Source organism: Musca domestica, unplaced genomic scaffold (genome assembly GCF_030504385.1).
Source record: "Musca domestica strain aabys unplaced genomic scaffold, Musca_domestica.polishedcontigs.V.1.1 61, whole genome shotgun sequence".
Taxonomy (NCBI): domain Eukaryota; kingdom Metazoa; phylum Arthropoda; class Insecta; order Diptera; family Muscidae; genus Musca; species Musca domestica.
Window position 1 is genome coordinate 1,154,302 of NW_026712367.1, and position 20,400 is coordinate 1,174,701.

General features: G+C 35.1%; 3 non-coding genes across 3 annotated transcripts; 1 reads left to right on the forward strand and 2 right to left on the reverse strand.

The window, feature by feature from the left end:
* Positions 1-313: 313 nt before the first annotated feature.
* LOC131805830 (U2 spliceosomal RNA) lies at positions 314-509 on the reverse strand. The gene has a single exon (XR_009343849.1). It is a non-coding gene; the product is annotated as a U2 spliceosomal RNA (small nuclear RNA).
* Positions 510-11,481: 10,972 nt separating this feature from the next.
* On the reverse strand, positions 11,482-11,677 carry LOC131805828 (U2 spliceosomal RNA). Its single transcript, XR_009343847.1, has one exon. It is a non-coding gene; the product is annotated as a U2 spliceosomal RNA (small nuclear RNA).
* A 5,235-nt stretch (positions 11,678-16,912) lies between these two features.
* On the forward strand, positions 16,913-17,035 carry LOC131805827 (U5 spliceosomal RNA). The gene has a single exon (XR_009343846.1). It is a non-coding gene; the product is annotated as a U5 spliceosomal RNA (small nuclear RNA).
* The last annotated feature ends 3,365 nt before the right edge of the window (positions 17,036-20,400 follow it).

Below are 20,400 nucleotides of genomic sequence, written 5' to 3' on the forward strand. Positions count from 1 at the left end.
AGGACTGACAAACTTAATATACCCTCCATGCTATGTATGGTGGAGGGTATAAATACTCCATATTAGAAGGCTAACTGCCTTTCCTTCGCTATAATTTATACGTCCTATAAAGATTCATATTTTTCTATACGTCTTAAAAATAAAATCCCTCTCCCAACATAAAAAAAAACTTGCCACATTCACTACCCCACCCAAAAAGGTCTTCTTATTACACGCTTTCAAAAAAATCTGCAAGATTTTCAACCCAGTTTTTTTCTTTTTACTAATCGACATCTACGTGTGCCCAATCTTAAAAAAAATTGAAATGTATTTTCGTATGTGGGCCAAAATCCCGGCGGTACTGCAATACCGGGCCAACCCGCGACAAAAGTGGAGCAAGCCCCTAAACTTCCGTCAATTTCCAAAAATCAGTTTAACATTTGTTGTCCTCCGATGGAGGATCTATCAGATGTTAAGCTGATAAGAACAGATACTACACTTTGATCTTAGCCATAAGGCCGAGAAGCGATAACTAAACAGGGATCTGCGAAAATGTTATAAGTAATTGTCAATTTAGAGAGAATGAGAATTATAATAAGAGAAAGGGTAAACAGAGTTATTTGATGTTGCATTGAGTTGCTTAATTTCAAACAATAATGTGTTCTGATGCGAATGGGGATGATCTTTAAGGTTTGAATTCAGGTAGCTGGAACATTTTACATTTGTCCCTTAAATGTATTGTGTGTATGAAAATACAACAACAAGGAATACGTTGTTGTATTGCTGTCTGATCGTGGTAATTGTTGTTTTTATTTAACATGCTAGTTATTCCGAATGAGATTGCCCTATGTTTTTTGAAAGTGGAAAATAAAAATCTATATATATAAATGTAAGTTGTGTTAGTTACTACGCTTATAACTTAAGAACCGCTGGACTGATTTTAACGATTCACACAAATTCGGAATTGTCTCCTCTCCGAAAAGGATAATATCCAAAAAATCGCGTAAAAATGTGATATATTAAAATTTTCATTTTGACTTTTCAAATGTACAATAGTAATGTTTTATTTTGCATGATTTTTTTCTAATTTTGACTTACTTTTTTCTAATGTACATTTGTAGTGTTTTTATATTTTATTTTTGAATTCGAATATTAATACCAATTTATTTGACTTGATTTCTTGAGAACTGATATTGATGGCGGGTTACATGGAAGTGTAGTAAAGAATTACGTGGTGGCGAAAGGGGATAGATGATATCGAAATAATTTAACGCGGTCACACCAAAGTTAAAAGATAATTACTTTTTCAAAATCGTTAAAAAATCACGAAAAAAGAGATCTTATGCAAAAATTATCAAAACGGGAAAATATCGAAAAAAAAATTCCAATGGAATTGAATTTTAAAATAAAAGTACATTCTATTGACAAACTTCGTAAGGATCTTTAAACAGTTGCTGTAAAAAACTAGCGAACAAGTTGAAGATTTTTTCAATTTGTTATTCTTCTTTTGTCATATTGAATTCAGTGGATTTTTTGTGAACAAAATAAAGAATAATTTTTCACTATATACAATTTTTCACCAAAAAAATGAAATAAGTGCGAAATGCGATGGTAACTGACATCTACCTTTCAACTCCAGGGCCTACATCGTGCTTCAGCTGGAAGATGCGCAGACATTTAAACAAACAAAAATGACCGAAAGAGACTAATGGGACTTATATCAATGCGTGGCCCTACTTCTGTCATGTGAAAATAATCCGTCCAATGAGAGCTCAAAATTCAAAAATTTTTGGGAGTACAATCAGTAAAATACCAAATAGTATAGAAAGAAAGTTGCACGGGACCGAATATTTGTTGAATCGTCATTGAATTATACTACGATGAAAAATATGGACTTTATAGGGTCTTCAATTTACAATTTGAATGACAAATAAAATTAGTTCCCATATTACGGTAATGGGTGTAAAATAGTAATTATATTTGACTATTCTGAAATCAGTCTGACCTCAATTATGAGGTGGATAAAACTACTTTTACTTATTTAAATCACGTGATTTTTTTCAGTTTGACATGCTATGTTGTTCTGCTATATTTTCGATTTGGCCTCTATTTGTCATCTTGGATTATAAGGGGTGAAGAAAGTTTCCAATGTAGGTCGATGTTTCGCATTTTACCATATTTCAAAGGATTTGGCTAAAAATGGGGGGGGTGAAAATCTTACAAAAAAATGTCAACATGTCTACAAATTTTAGAATTTTCTTTTGTAATAGTACCCCTTCAAGTCCACCTTTTGGCGGACAAACAGACCGACATGGTTAGGGGGACTTATGAGGCCTCTAATGCACAATCTGAGGTGCTAATGGGTTTAAAAAATTAATTAACTTTGGCTATTCTTAAATCATTCAGCCCTCAATTATGAGATGTACAAAATACAGTAAATTCCAAATTACTGTTTATTTGACTAAAAATAAAAATTAATCTACCAGTACGTGAACATTTATAACATTCATATCTTTGAATAATTATGCTTTGACAAATATGCATAATAGACAAAAACTACGGGCCGGCAACGCGGACCGGGCCAGCTAGTTTACAATATATGAAATTATAAAGTGGAAATAAACAAGTAAAAAAGCAGTAATTTCTGCCGGGCCGAACTTTCAAAAAAATAAAATCCGTTAAAAATTCGGTTTAAATCTTAAAATTACAGAATATATGTAACTTTTGTCATAAGCCATTAAGACAATATTCAAATACGAAACTTAAAAAAATTTTGATGAATAATATTGGGAGGTACCGTTATATGGGGCTACACGAAGACCTGGACCTGTACAGACAATTTACTGTCTTAGGCTGTAGTATCCATTACGAACTTCAACTACCAAATTGAAACAATTTCGGTAAATAATGTCGCTGAAATCATGAAAATACAGAATATCGGGGGGTACCGCTAAACGGAGGCTATAGAAAAACGTGGACCTACATATATGTACAATATTTCGCCATCCGAGCTAGAACCCATTATGACCTATCATTACCAATTTTTAGACAAATCCGTAAAAAAATGTGGCGAAAATCGTGAAAATACCGAATATCGGGAAGTACCGCTATATGGCGGCTAAACCAAAACGTAGACTGATAAATTTCATTTTCAATATCAACCTTCCTAGACACTATACAAATTGTTCTGCCAACTTTTGAAGCTATACGTAAAATAATGTGGGCTGTATCGTGATTACAACAGACAGACCGACATCGTAAATCGCCTTACCATTTTATGCTGATCATGAATATACATACTTTATGACGATTTTTTAGAATTACAAAGTTAATATACCCTCCTTTTCGAGGTGGAAGGTATAAAAATATTTATTGGAGCAACGCATATACCAGACCGAGTTTCACTAAATGGCAAAATTCGGTTGATTATAAAACAAGTAAAAAAGCTGTAAGTTCGGCCGGGCCGAACTTTTAATACCCTCCACCATTTGGTACAAATTTGGCAATTTCCAAAAAATAAAACCCGTTAAAAATTTTGTTAAAATACCGAATGTTTATACGACGACGTGGGCCTGCATAGGCAACTTTTGTCATAAATTATTACAATATTTAAATGCGAAACTTGAAGAAAAATCTGTTTATAATGTAGCTAAAATCGTCAAAATACCGAATATGGGGGGTACCGTTATATGGGGGCTATACGAAGACGTGGACTTGCACAGACAATTTTCTGGCATGGGCTGAAGTATCCATTACGAACTTCACATACGAAATTTGAAACAATCCCGGTAAATAACGTCGCTAAAATCATTAAAATACCGAATATCGGGGGTACCGTTATATGGGGGCTATATGAAGACGTGGACCTACATGACCCATTTTCTGTTTTATGCTGCAGTATCTATTACGAACTTCAAATACCAAATTTGGAACAATTTCGCTAAATAATGTCGCTAAAATCATCAAAATACCGAATATCGGGGCTTACGGTATATGGGCGCTATATGAAGACGTGTACCTACATGGCTCATTTTTTGACTTAGGATGTAGTATCCATTACGAACTTCAAATACCAAATTTGAAACGATTCCGGTAAACAATGTCGCTAAAATCATCAAAATACCGAATATCGGGAGGTACCGTTATATGGGGGCTATATGATAACTTGGACCTACATGGCCCATTTACGAACTTAACCTGCCTACTGGGAAAAAATACATGTGTGCAAAATTTTAGGCTTCTATCTCAATTTGTTCGAAAGATAGCGTGATTACAACAGACAGACAGACGGACAGACAGACCGACAGACACACAGACAGACAGACGGGCATGGCTAGATCGTCTTAGAATTTTACGCTGATCAAGAATATATATACTTTGTTGGGTCTGACATGAATATTTCGAGGAGTTACAAACGGAATGACAAAATTAATATACCCTCCATAGTATGGTGGAGGGTATAAAAATCCTTTAAAAATTCTGTTAAAATCTTAAAAATACCGAATGTCTATACGACGACGTATACATGCATAGGCAACTTTTGTCATAAGTTATTACAACATTTAAATGCGAAACATGAAGAAAAATTTGTTTATAATGTAGCTAAAATCATCAAAATACCGAATATAGGGGGTACCGTTATATGGGGGCTATACCAAGACGTGGACCTGCATAGACAATTTTCTGGCATGGGCTGAAGTATCCATTACGAACTTCAAATGCGAAATTTAAAACAATCCCGGTAAATAATGTCGCTAAAATCATCAAAATATCGAATATCGGGGGGTACGGTATATGGGACCTATACGACGACGTGGACCTACATGGTCCATTTTCTGTTTTCTGCTGCAGTATCTATTACGTACTTCAAATACCAAATTTGGAACGGTTCCGTTAAATAATGTCGCTAAAATCATCAAAATACCGAATATCGGGGGGTACGGTATATGGGGCCTATACGAAGACGTGGACCTACATGGCCCATTTTCTGTTTTCTGCTGCAGTATCCATTACGAACTTCAAATACCAAATTTGGAACGGTTCCGTTAAATAATGTCGCTAAAATCATCAAAATACCGAATATCGGGGGGTACCGTTATATGGGGGCTATACGAAGACGTGGACCTGCACAGATAATTTTCTGTCTTAGGCTGTAGTCTCCATTACGAACTTTAAATGCCAAATTTGAAACAATTCCGGTGAATAATGTCGCTAAAATCATCAAAATACCGAATATCGAGAGGTACCGTTATATGGGGGCTATATGAAAACTTGGACCTACATGACCCATTTACGAACTTAACCTGCCTACTGGCAAAATATACATGTGTGCAAAATTTTAGCCTTCTATCTCAATTTGTTCGAAAGATAGCGTGATTACAACAGACAGACAGACGGACAGACAGACAGACAGACAGACACACAGACAGACAGACGGACATGGCTAAATCGTCTTAGAATTTTACGCTGATCAAGAATATACATACTTTGTTGGGTCTGACGTGAGTATTTCGAGGAGATACAAACGGAATGACAAAATTAATATACCCTCCATAGTATGGTGGAGGGTATAAAACATGTATCGGAATCGAGTTCCACAAAATGGAAACTTACGTCAAGAAATTCACTCCATTTGGGAAGATTTAGCCATTATTTGCACAATAAACAAGAAATCGGATTAAGGATATATATATGGGAGCTATATCCTAATCTGAACCTATCTTAATAAAATTTAGAAGAGGTATTTTCGAGCTGTAGTTGATGTCCGGTATGAAATATTATTGTTGTGGAGTGCATATTACACATGTTAGAGACTTTAACACAAATTTGGATGAAGCTATAGCTATATCTGAACCGATATATATTTAAATTTCAAGAACTTGCTTCTAGACTAAATTCGGTCGGAAGTGCCAAAATTAGGTCCATTAGGGCTTATATTAGACATTTGGTGCATAATAAACATGATATCGGATAAAGATATATGTGGGAGCTATATCCAAATCTGAACCGATCTTGACAAAATTTGATGCACTTATTTCAGGGCTGCATCTGATATCTGGTAACAAATATCATTTTTGTGGTGTGCATATTACGCATGGGAGGGACTTAAAATCCCAAATAGATGAAAAATATATATATGGGTGCTATAGTTATATCTGAAGATGAAGATATATATGTAAGCTTTATCTAAATTTGAACCGATTCCCACCAATTTCGTCCTTGGGCCAAACTAATATTGTTTGGAAAATTTCATTTCAATCGCATAATAAAAGTGACCTCCATTTTGTTCACAAAAATGTATGGACAGACGGACGGACAGCCTATGTAGAAAAAATAAAAATAACTATGGGTCTATCTTTGCCTCCTTCTCCATATTACACACAAATGCACAAAGACATAATACCCTATGTGGTGAAGGGTATAAAAAGGACCCTTTGGTGACTGGCCTGAGGGTTGATATTTTCAACCAAAATCTTTCTCGAATTGTTAACAGAAATATTGCCAAGGACCCAAGATACCTAAAATGCAGGGATTCCAATGGTTCATAATTCGAAAATTTCAAAAATGTGTTAGAGGGAGGTATTTACTCCCTCGACTTAGGTTACTTCGCAATGTAAAGCATCAAAGCGCCGATATAGTATGGAGCGTAAAATTAGCGATGTCCGTCCGTTTGTCTATCTGTCCGTCTGTGGAAATCACTCTAGCTTCCTAACGAAATAAAATAGGTTGATAAAATTTTACACAAACGTGTATTATGTCTGCGGGACTTTTGGTATTGAACATGGTATTGGACATTATTCATCGGAAACGTTTTAAATTTGGTATTTGAAGTTCGTAATGGATAGTACAGCCTAAGACAGAAAATTGTCTGTGTGCAGGCCTACGTCATCGTACAGCCCCCATATAACGGTAGCTTCCGATATTCGGTACTTTGGTGATTTTAGCGACATTATTCCCAGGAATTGTTTCCAATTTGTTATTTGAAGTTCCTAATGGATATTGCAGCCTATGACAGAAAATTGTTTGTGCAGGTCCAGGACTTCGTATAGCCTCCACATAAAGGTACCTCCCGATATTCGGTATTTTGATGATTTTAGCGACATTATTCCCAGGAATTGTTTCAAATTTGTTATTTGAAGTTCGTAATGGATATTGCAGCCTATGAAAGAAAATTGTTTGTGCAGGTCCACGTCTTGGTATAGACCCCATGTAATGGTACCTCCCTATATTGATGATTTTAGCTACATTATTCAGCGATTTTTTTTTAAGTTTCGCCATTGAATATTGTAATGTTTATGACAAATGTTACCTATGCAGGTCCACGTCGTCGTATAGACAATAATATAACGTATACATTTGGCGGTTTTAAGATTTTAAAAGCATTTTTAACGAATTTTATATTTTTTGAAAATTGCAAAATTCGTTGCAAATGGTGGAGGATATTCAAAGATCGGGCCAGCCGAACTAAAAGTTTTTTTACATGTTTTTTTTTAGAAATAAAATTTTGTCTTCTCTAATTATATGTCTGCAGAAAATTTATTTCTATTTCAAAATTATTGTTCCTTATAAAAATAATGGAAAATCCATGCCGCCACTGTTTGGCCTATTGAAACAAATTCATGGCATCAATGTCAGCGAGCAAACAAAGCATAGGAATGTCTGACCCGCCTAACTCTCTACCCACCCTCCATCCAAATGCCAGGGCAAAACAAAGTACAAATACTTCATTAATGCCGGCAACATACTGTTGCATGTGATGAGCTATATCGAGCTTGGGGTGGGTATAGGAATTAGTCGCCCACCACTAACACCAACCATTCATGAGAGTTGGTCTCCCCCCCAAAAAAGGTAAAGAGCCAGAGACAAAAATCTCCAAAACAAGCAACAAATCAACAATTCATGGACAAAAACAAAACACCACAATAACAAAATCACCACCACCACGATGAAAATCTACCACCATAGGTGTCGGAATTACGGACCTGCTCAAATGCAAAATGTGTGGGATACGCAAATGCCCTAGGGATCCCTAGGGATTTTAGGGAGCATAGCATTTTTTTTATTTGGGAAATGCGCTTTGTGGCCGGAGAGTGTTGCTGCTGCTCTCTGGACATAAATTATTGCCCCCAAATGCCAGGCGCAGAAAAAGCTCCCTTATCCCGTGGTTGGCCAATCAGGATTCTGTAAAATTCCAGAGAATTCTCTCATTTCTCTGGCGAATAGGAGTGCTGCATATTTCCAGGCGCAGGCAAACAACAAACATGTGATTTATGAGTTGAATTCAAATGGAAGAGAGAAGGAGAGAGAGAATAGGCACTGAGTGAAGTTGCAGTCATGCAATCTCATAATGTCAGGTATTTTTCAAAATCGCAAGGCACGGAAGTTATAAAGGTAATTCATATGAACTGAAATTTATTGCTCAGTTTTGAGAACATTTTGGTCATGAGCTGACACAATCCTCAACGAAAGAGAGAAAGAGAAAATTTATTTCTATGTCTCTGTGTGTGTTTGTGTGGCAATGCAATTTCTGGCCCTGAGAACATTCCTTTCCAGTGCATTGCAACCCTTTCTCTTAGCAGTTAAGCCGGTTATTTTTCCCTTGCATTTAAGTTCCAGGATGCCACAGAGGCAGAGCAGGGTCATAGTTGAGGAAAATGTTCATTTCAATGTATTTGTATGCACATTTTTAATACAAGTGCGCATTTCGTAGTATTTACTTTAAAGTAGACGCCCAAGTGTATGTTACACTTTTTCCCAAGAAAAGCAAAACAAAAAAAACATAAAAATAAAACGAAAAAGAAATGCATAGCCATGAGGGGTTTTTTGCCACATATGAATGCGTATGTGTGTGTGTGGAGGGGGGATTTTCTTCATCGTGGTTCTCTGCCGTTGCTCACTTTTTTGCCATTTTTCCTCTGAAATCTTTCGTTATTTTCTCAAATCTTACCTTTGACTTGGCATCCATTGACATTTTCCAGCTGAATGCTGACATGTTCTTTTTTTTCGTTGCATATGTGTAGGCATTCTCGGCTAGTGTGTAAATGAAAATAAGGTGACAAATATTTGTTGTTGTTGTTGTTTTTTCTTCTTCTTCGTCTTCTCAAATGGTTACTGCTTAAAGTTTCTCCGGGGCCTGTTTGTTGTTGTTGAGGTTTGCTATTTCAATTTGGCTTGAGGATTTTCGTTAGATTTACTGGGAAAGGTAGTCGTTTAGGCTTAAATATTAAGAGTAGGTTATTTTGGCTTACATTTGGTAAAGATGTAATTTAAGTCAACACCATCGTGAGAGGTGAGCAGTTGGATAAGGGAGGCGATGTGAAAAAATAGGAAATAGGTCGGTTTTTTAATCGTTCCACCATTGGAAGAAGGGATGTAGGTTCAAATTATGTAATAACCCCATTGTGAATGTGACCAAAAAATTATTGGAGTTTTTTGGAGGTTTTGGTATTTTTGATTTCGTGAACCAGATATGTGTTTCAATCATGCAATTCCGCCCCCAAATTTTAAAGATTTTTGAAGTCAACTTATTTACATTTTTGATAGATAAAAACAAGTAGCATGCTGTAAGTTTGGCTGGGCCGAACTTTTGATACACGGTTGCCCATATTCGACGGACCCATCTGGCAACGTCATAACTTTTGACAGAGATGTCACATCGCTTAATGAAATAACGCGTTTGAAGCGTCAGTCCAAGCAGATTTTTACCATGAACCAATACACGCCACGCGAGCGCTCTGAAATAGTTGAAATTTACAAGAAGTCAATTGTGAAAACTCAACGTGCTTTTAAAACATTCAAAAATGTGAGAAGTGCGCATTCTAAGAACACCATTAAGCGTTTATACGAAACATTTTCGACTGGTAAGGCGAACAAGGCGATCGGCCGAGAATATCGCTGCGTACGAGCCAGTGTTGAGAGGTCCCCAAGAACATCCCAAAAACGCCGTTCTCAGCAGTTGGGCATGGCTCGGTCCACTTTACAACGGATTATTCGCATTGATTTGCATTTGTTCCCGTACAAAATTCAATTGACGCAAAGAATGTTGCCTGCGGACAAGCCTCGTCGATTGGAATGGGCCCAAAGAGTCATCAGCAAAATTGCCGTTTTTACGCCACTGAAAATCCTCAGGACATTCAAGAAGTGCCTCTTCATGACGAAAAAGTCACAGTTTGGTGTGGCGTTAGTGCGGAAACGGTCATTGGGCCGTTTTTCTTCCAAAATGAAAATGGCCATGCTCTTACCGTCAATCAGGAGCGTTATCGCGACATGATGACCAATTTTGTGATGCCAATTATTCGTCGAAAGCGTATGAGGCAGTTCTGGTTTCAACAAGACGGCGCTCCACCGCACACAAGTCGCATAACAATCGATTTTCTGAAGAATTTCTTTCCGGGCCGTTTTATGTCGAAAAGTGGTGATTTGGACTGGCCACCGCGTTCGCCCGATTTGACGCCGCCTGACTTCTTCTTGTGGGGATATTTGAAGTCAAAGGTTTACGTTAACAAGCCAAGGACCGCAGAAGAGCTCAAGGACAACATTCCTGAAGAAATAGCCGCTATTCCGGCCGAAATGTTGGCAAAAACAATGGAAAATTCTGCAAAAAGGGCACAATACGTCATCAACGCCAGATGCGGCCATTTGAGAGATATCATATTCAAAAATTTATATAAACAAATCTACTTGGAACAAATTAAATGATTAACATTGCCAACCGCCAAATTTTTATTTTTTTCTTTGATTTAAAAAAAAAACATGGGTCCGTCGAATATGGGCAACCCTGTATATGGGAGCTATCCAAATCTGAACCAATCTTGATTAAATTAAAATATCTATTGGTGGGCTGTCACTGATGACTGGTACCAAATATCATTCTTTTGGAGTGAAAGTTACACCTGCGAGGGACACGAAATCGGAAGAAACAGAAACTATGGCTATATCTGAACCGATTTTCTGCAAATTTTTTGGATGTGCCAAAATAGTGGTAATTTGGTCTGATATTGGCCATTTTGTACACAATTAACCCGAGATCGGTTGAGGATGCATATGGCAGAATTTCAACCGATTGTTCGTCCTATGGTCAAACAAATATTGTTTCATTTCAATCAGATAATAAATGCGGTCTGTCTGATTTTTTTTTTCAATTTAATACTTCTTCAATTTATATTCAGTATTTATAAAATCATAAAATATTAGAAAAATCATAACAATAACAGTCCTACTTTCTTTTAATTGAATTCTAAAATTTTTAGATCTAAAAATAATAAATCAGATGCATTTTTTTATAAGTACATTTTTCAAGTGGCTTCTCAAATAATATAAAAGATTCCTTTTATTTTAACGTTAATAATTTTACATTCCGGCAAAAAACAACCAACATATCATATCTCAAAATCCACACCACTGAGAAAATATTAGCTAGAGATTTTCAACAAAAATCTCCTTACAACTTTAACAACCCACCCCCCTTTTCGTTTTTTCCCTTTTTATTTGAAATGTATTAATTTAATGTGGGCCGAAATCCCGGCGGTACTGCAATACCGGGCCAACCCGCGACAGAAGTGGAGCAAGCCCCTAGACTTCCGTCAATTTCCAAAAATCAGTTTAACATTTGTTGTCCTCCGATGGAGGATCTATCAGATGTTAAGCTGATAAGAACAGATACTACACTTTGATCTTAGCCATAAGGCCGAGAAGCGATAACCTGACACTGGTCAACATGAACATTATACCGTAATGTGAATTGCAAGTAAATGAGAATTATATGCCATGAAATGAAAAACACACAACCAAAAAAATTCAACGAAAACGTTAAAGTCATACAAAATCATGAGAATAAATGTTAGCGCATTATTATCAGCTCTACGTAAAATGAGGGGAAACTAAAAATAAAATCCAGCAACAACAACAGCATGCATGGGTATTTTGGTTGCTTGCTTGCTTGGCTACCTACCTATATGCTGTGGGCCTACCAACCACAACAACATATTGATCGGAACAACAACAGCAGTGCCTATCTGCCGGCACAGCAAAAATGTATAAAGTGGTGGCATGACGTAGCACAAAGCATGTTGGAACCATAAACTGGCAATGTGAATTTGTATTGCTTTGTTGTTGGTCTTAGTGGTCTCTTAGTAGAGCACTAAACACGCGAGAGGCGTGAATCGATTGTAAAAATTTATAAAAAAGCATTTGGAATTGAAAGAGGGCTCGTTGTGAAAAATATAAAAATAATAAAAAAAATATTCTTTCAACTGCTATGTCTATTAAATACAAATTTTTACAAATTACAAAAATGGTTTTAAAAAAAATATTTTTTTTTTAATTAGGGGAAGTCTTCTAAATAATAGTCTTCCATTAAAAAATGTCTAACAACTTAATCACATGTCGATTAGTCGATGAGTGAGATGTTTCACCAAGCTAGGGATGCGTAGTCGAAACAAAAGTGGACTAATAGATTTTCGATTTTTTCCTTCAAGAAGAAAGTCGAATTTTCTATCTTACGATTTTAATGATTAGCTGGTCGAACTTTGAATACCCTCCACCATTCGGAACGAATTTGGCAATTTTCAAAAAAAGTAAATAAATAAATAAAATAAAATCCGTTAAAAATTCTGTTAAAATCTTAAAAATATCGAATGTAGCCATTATATTAGGGTCTATACGACGACGTGGACCTGTATAGGCAGTGTTTGTCATAAGCCATTACAATATTTAAATGCGAAACTTGAAAAAAAATCAGTGAATACTGTAGCTAAAATCATCAAAATACCAAATATCGGGAGGTGCCTTTATATGGGGCTATACGAAGACGTGGACTTGCACAAACAATTTTCTGTCATAGGCTGTAGTATCTATTACGATCATCAAATACCTAATTTGAAACAATTCCGGTGAATAATGGCGCTAAAATCATTAAAATACCGAATATAGGTAGATAACGTTATATTGGGGCTACATGAAGACGTGAACCTGCACAGACAATTTTCTGTCATAGGCTGTAGTATCCATTACGAACTTCAAGTATCAAATTTGAAACAATTCCGGTGAATAATGTCGCTAAAATTATCAAAGTACCGAAAATTAGGAGGTGCCATTATATGGGGGCTATACGAAGACGCGGACCCGTACAGATAATTTTCTGTCATAGGCTGCAATATCCATTACGAACTTCAAGTACCAAATTTGAAACAATTCCCGTGAATAATGTTGCTAAAATCATCAAAATACCGAATATCGGGAGGTGCCATTACATGGGGGCTATACGAAGACATGGACCCGTACAGATAATTGTCTGTCATAGGCTGTAATATCCATTACGAACTTCAAGTCCCAAATTGAAACAATTTCTGTGAATAATGTCGCTAAAGTCATCAATATATCGAAAATAGGGAGGTCCCGTTATATGGGGGCTATACGAAGACGTGGGCCTGTACAGACTATTTACTGTCATAGGCTGTAATATCCATTACGAACCTCAAATACCAAATTTGAAACAATTCCGGTGAATAATGTCGCTAAAATCATCAAAGTACCGAAAATAGGGAGGTACCATTATATGAGGGATATACCCAAACGTGGACCTACATGGTCCATTTTCAATACCAAAAGTTCTGCAGACATAACATACATTTGAGTAAAATTTTATCAACCTAGTTAATTTCCTTCGGAAGCTAGAGGGATTTCCACAGACGGACAGACGGATAGACGGACGGAAATAGCTAATTCGACATAGAATTGTATGCTAATTATGATTATATATACTTTGTGGGGTCTAAAATGTATATTTCGAGGTGTTACAAACGGAATGACAAATTTGATATACCCTCCATACTATGGTAGAGGGTATAAAAAATGAAATAAAAAGTCGATAAAAAATCAATAGCGAAAATTGGACTTTTCGAATTGTACCTCTGACAAAAATTCTATTTTTAGACCTTTCACTACCAAAAGTTTGTCAAACTATTATCAAAAATTGACTTGAGTTTCTCGACGACAAACACAAAAATTCGCATTATTTCGAAATATTATTGCAATGTTTTCTTTGTTATTGATTTTTGTTGCACGAAAGGGACTTAAAAAAAAAATAATTAAATATTTACATAAAATTGCGATACACTTGATAATAAAGGAATTATGGCCAAAATAAGAAACTGAAGAGTTCAACTTTAAATAAAATAATATTTAAAACCCCAATAAAGTCAAAAAATTCAATAATAAAGGAGTTACGGTAAAAAATTAGAACATTTAATATTATGCATTGAAAAACAAAGATTTAAATCACCCTAAAAATGCGAAAAACTCAGTAATGTTAAAGAAAAGTAGTTTCGGAAGAATTTTTTTTTTCAAAAAAAAAAAAACCTCACGTGAATCTAGTTTTATACGAATAGATATACCCACTGAAAATTTACTGCCCAAAAAATAATCTCTGATTATTTTCATAAAAATAAAGAACACAAAAAGTTATCTCCCAACAAATTTTTCATGAAAAAAGTAATTTCCAATAAACATTAATATATGTGAGTCATCTATGATTAACTCCTCCATATTTGTTACTTTTATAACCGCGATTGGAAATACTTGAGTCGACATTCGATTGGTGGACTTTTGTTAATCGATTTAATTATAGATTTTTGGGACTCTGTATATTCGTAAGAGCCAACTAATAGGGTAAGTGTACCAGTAGTCGGCACTTTTAGGATTTTTATTCTGAGTGGAACTTTTCAAATATTACAAATTTAATTTATTCAGATTCAAAATTCTGTCTAGTTTTTGCAATAATAAATAAAGTTTTAATAAATTTTTATTAAATTTCATAAATTTGTGGTTTTATTAAAACAATGCTTTTTTGCCAGTAGTCGGCACCGCTTGCTAATTGTCGGTATGCCATGTTCCAACAGTCGGTATACCAATTTTTTTGTAAGAATAATTAATAATAATAATAAATTAATTCATTAAAATATAATATTTTTGTTTAGTTAAACTGATTCGACGTCTTTATTGTACTTTTCTTAAGAATATGGATTGTTGAGGACCTTCACAGACAAAAATTTAATTTTTATTAGAATAAATCATCTTTTCTTAGCGAAATTGTACACAAAGATAGCTGACAATAATATTAAATAATATTTTCATTTATTTGGGCTTAAAAATAAAAAGTGCCGACTACTGGGACATGTCGAACTTAGGCACACTTACCCTAACTCTTATAAAATGTGATGTAAAAGATTGTCGCCAAATTGCACACAATACAATACATTAATTAACCAAAGATCTGGTGTGAAGATGAGAAGTATCAGTCACCCTGTAAGTACAAATTTCCAAAAGTACCTAAATATCACAATCCTATACTCCGACAGTAATCTTATTTCCAATTTTCAGGATATAAGGTCTATTGGTTCACACAAATCCAAATTTTACAAAATCTAGTAACATTTAGTACACTTAAGTACAAATTCCATAACTACCTACACCATACTACACTATAGAAATCTTATTTTCAATTTTCATTATTCCACCTCTACCGGTTCTTCCAAGATTTAAATTGTACCAAATTTAGTACACATAGGTATGAATCCTACAATTCTAAGTCCTGCAATTCAATAGTAATCTTATTTATAAATTTCAGAAATCCAGCTTTATTGGTTCACCCAAATCGAAATTGTACCAAATTTAGTACTTTTTGTGTATATAAGTACATAATTTGGGAAACTTCCTCCATATCCCAATCCTACCCTCCACCGGTAATGTTAAGTTCAAATTGGGTACCGTTTAGTACTTTTCGTATACATTAGTAAAAAGTTTCAATACTACTCCTTATATCGACTCTACTCCTGAACCTTGATTGCAATTTAAAGTTTCAAGTTTCTAGCTCTAACCGTTCACATGATACGAAATCTTACCAAATGCAGTACATTTTAGTACTTTTCGTACACTTATAGTAGGATTTTACAAAAACCCTTTGGTACATCTATCATACACTCCATCAGGGCCTCTCTTTTCCAATTTAAAAGTTCTAGCTCCATTGATTCCTCATCAACAAAGGGTACCATATTTAGTACCTTAAACTACTTTTCGTATCTTTACTATTATATTAATTTAGATTATATAAAGTATCCTACATTTGTGAAATTTTTTATAGATTATGGAATCATATAGTTTATGGAATTTTTATTGAAATACAATATTAAATTTTAAGTTTTAAAATTTCATTTATCGGCCTATTGTTCACAAAAACTAATTTTATTCGTGAGATTTTGTCCGACATCTTCATGGGTGCATTTATTTCAATTAAAATCAGTTCATATTTTCTCTATTTATTTTTATAAAAAAATGGACCTCAAATTTTTTTACGCATTTTCTATAAATAATAAATAAATCAGTAGTCAATAGTAAGTAAGTAAGTCAAACCTCCAAAGTGCATTTTATTTAGAGTTAGAACAGGTATTATTTTAATATTTTCAAAAAATTTCACTTGCGATCATTTTTAAACCATACAAACACCCCAGCCCTGTTATTTAAATTGTGCCAGCAGCAGCTAAGCAGGCAACCACATTACAGTTGATGCCCATACCTGTTTTGCCATAGGCACATGACTCACCACTGACTGTGCGGTAGGCACACACACACACCATACCCAGCCATTCAACCACTTCACAGCAATGACAACATTCCAACCCTGTCACTTAGCGTTCAACTAAGTTACAGCAACAACAACACATGCATTGCCTTTCATTAGCTATTCTTTTGCTTATCGTTCGTTTCGTTTAGGTTTCTATGATACGAATGTGTTAAGGTGTGTTATCGCATCCCTCATGCTTGGGAAATTTGGTTTCGATGAACATTTCAATTTCAAGCATATATTGAAGTCGGGCAAAAATTCTCATTCACTTGCATTTGTGCGCCACTAATAGTGTTCGGTTTGTTACCTCAATCTTTACTCTGGCTTCTCTTCAGTTGTCGAATAAATCTTTCGCCTTTTACTAAAGATTTCCGTGGAGAGGAGCACTCTAATGAGTCTAAAATAATTTTTTGTCAGGCCTAAACTCCTTGTGGGTTGGGGCCATAATTGAATACATTTGAAATATTATTAAGAAAAAGTAATGGAATTTTGGGAAGATTGGTAGAATTTAGAAATCTTGAATTAAAATATTAAGTTTCTAGAAAAGGTAGGCTATTTTTGATGAGGCGTGATATCAAAGAATGATCAAAATTATCGGAATGGGGTCACAAAGTAAAACGGTGACAGAAAAGGCAACATGTTGGACATGGACTTAATTATACTTATATGAAAACTTTTATAATTGAAAATAATTGTATATTTTTTTATTAAAAAAAAACGATATTTTATTTCAACAATCCCGTTTCTGGTTAGCTAAGGTATGTATCATGAAACAGTTAAATATCTTTAAATAAACCTATTTTTTTTTTATAAATACTATGGATTTATGACATAAAGGTATAATTTTGAAAAAAATTGAAACATGATTTTTATATGAGTAGAAAGTCCCTTCTGAAGGTCTCTGGTACTTTCGTAAAGTAGGCTTGCTTTCCAGTCTGGCGGATTGCGTTTAGTATATCGGTATTAAAACGAAAATAAATTAAATTTTCAATATGGGTTTATTGGGCTTTTATGGTCAGGTTAATTAAATGATTATTCTATTGCGATTATTTAGAAATGGTTCTGTGATTTAGCTTAAGTTTAACTGTGATTCATATTTTATTGATTGCTTATTTTTACTTTATATTAATTAAATGTTGTGGAGTCACGTTTTATTAATATTAATAAGAAATAAATAATTGATAATTTAATAAAACAAAAGCTCTTCAAAAAGTTGGAAACAAGCCAACGAAATGTTGACAAAACATAAAATAAATTCGTTTATTTTTATACCCTCCACCCACCATACTATGGAGGGTATATTAATTTTGTCATTCCGTTTGTAACTCCTCGAAATACTCATGTCAGACCCAACAAAGTATATATATTCTTGATCAGCGTAAAATTCTAAGACGATTTAGCCCTGTCCGTCCGTCTGCCCGTCTGTTGTAATCACGCTACAGTCTAAACGAATTAAGATAGGAAGCTAAAATTTTGCACAGATCTCTCTTTTGTCCGCAGGCATGTCAAGTTCAAAGATGGGGTATATCGGTCCACGATATCGTATAGCCCCCATATAACGGAACCTCCCGATATTCGGTATTTTGATGATTTTAGCCACACTTTTCAACGGAATTGTCTGAAAATCCACACAAGGAATTCCTTGTGGGTACTTTATGCCTCGGCAGAGAATTATCTATGCAGGTCCACGATATCGTATATCCCCCATATAACTGTACCCCCCGATATTCGGTATTTTGATGTTTTTAGCCATCTTTTTCAACGGAATGGTTACAAGGGATTCTTTGTACACAAGGGGTTCTTTGTGAGCACTTTACCCCCCAACAGAGAATTCTCTATATAGGTCAACGATTACGTATAGCCCCCATATAACGGTACCCCGCGATATTCGGTATTTTGATGATTTTAGCCACATTTTCCAGTCGTATTGTCTGAAAATCCACACACGGAGTTCTTTGTGAGCACTTTACCCCTGAAACGGAATTGTCTATATAGGTTCACAATATCGTATATCCCCCATATAACGGTACCCTCTGATATTCGGTATTTTGATTATTTCAGCCACATTTTTCAACGGAATTGTCTGAAATTCCACACAAGGCGTTCTTTGTGAGCACTTTACCCCCTGACATAGAGTTCTCTATATAGGTTAACGATATCGTATAGCCCCCATATAACGGTACCCCCGTTATTCGGTATTTTGATGATTTTAGCTATATATTCCAATGGTATTCTCTGAAAATCCACACAAGGATTTTTTGTGAGCACTTTAACCCCTGAAAGGTATTTGTCTATAAAGGTCCACAATATCGTATATACCCCATATAACGGTACCCCCGATATTCGGGGTTTTGATGATTTTAGCCACATTTCCCAATGGAATTATCCACACAAGGAGTTCCTTGTTAGTACTTTACCCCCAGACATAGATTTGTCTATATAGGTCCACAATAGCGTATATCCCCCCATATATAGGCACCTTCCGATATTAGGTATTAGAAAGATTTTAACAGAATTTTCAATGGATTTTATTTTTTTGAATATTTTCTAATTCGTTCCAAATGGTGGAGGGTATTCAAAGTTCGGCCCGGCCGAACTTACTGCTTTTTTACTTGTTCTATTTATTTTAATTACAGTCAAAAAACATCGGAAGATTACTTTTGCGTCACCTTGTATATGGGAGCTATACTTATATCTGAACCGATTTTCACAAAATTGATGTATTTGTTTCTAGCCGGAATTGCCGAGATGCAGTTCGTTTGGGCTATTTGGTGCACAATAAGCCAGATATCGGATAAAGTTACCTAAAGAGGTATTTCTGGGCAACATCTGATGTATGGAGGAGTGCATTTTACAAATGTGAGGGACTTAAACGCCAAATTTGATTTACTTGCTTCTAGATCGAATTTGGTCGGATGTGAAAAAAATTCAGGTAATTTGGGCTGATATAGATGATTTGGTGCATAATTAACCTCAAATCGGATAATAAATGCGACCTGCATTTTGTTCACTAAAATACATGGACAGACGGACGGACGAACGGACTGACATGCATAAATCGACTTAGGAAGCGATTCTATGAGGATCCTCAAAAGTAACAGTGGGTCTATCACGCTTCCTTCTTCTTGTTACAAACAAATACACAAAAATAAGATTCATAATGATTCGTGATCTAAGCCATACAAAACTGTTTTTCTTTTTTTAAATTCAGGACAGTCCTTCGAAAATTTTATCTAAATTCCAACATTGAAACTCTGATACTTGTTAAAAAATATTCCAGAAGGTAGTTCGTGTAGTCCTACAAAAAATATGCAGCAAAAAGTCAACGAATGAAACATTGAAAGTCGAGTTTTAATGGCTATCAGAGGTATAATCTTGGCAGATTCTAGAAATATTTCTCTAAGGATTTTATTTAAAACGTGATTGATTTCGTTGAAATTTAATACTCCACAACACTATGTGCCTGGGTATTATTAGTTTGATTGGGCCAAGACACAGGAAACTATGTATGAACCTTCCTATCTCGCCAAGCTGAGTTGATCTAGGTTCGTCCGTCCGTCTCTCTATGTTAAATTGTAATCACGCAATTATTGCCCGATGCTCGAAAAATTTAGCATGGAGGTGGTATTAAGGTCAGTATAGAAGCATCTTGTTGGGGGAGATGATCTCAAAATATTTAGGGGTTGAAATTAACAAAAAACAGAAAAATTTCTTGATAGACCAATCGACTTGGAATTTGTCATGGGGCTACAATTTATGGCATAAAATGCACGAAATAGTTATTTCTGACCGTTGTTTTGATG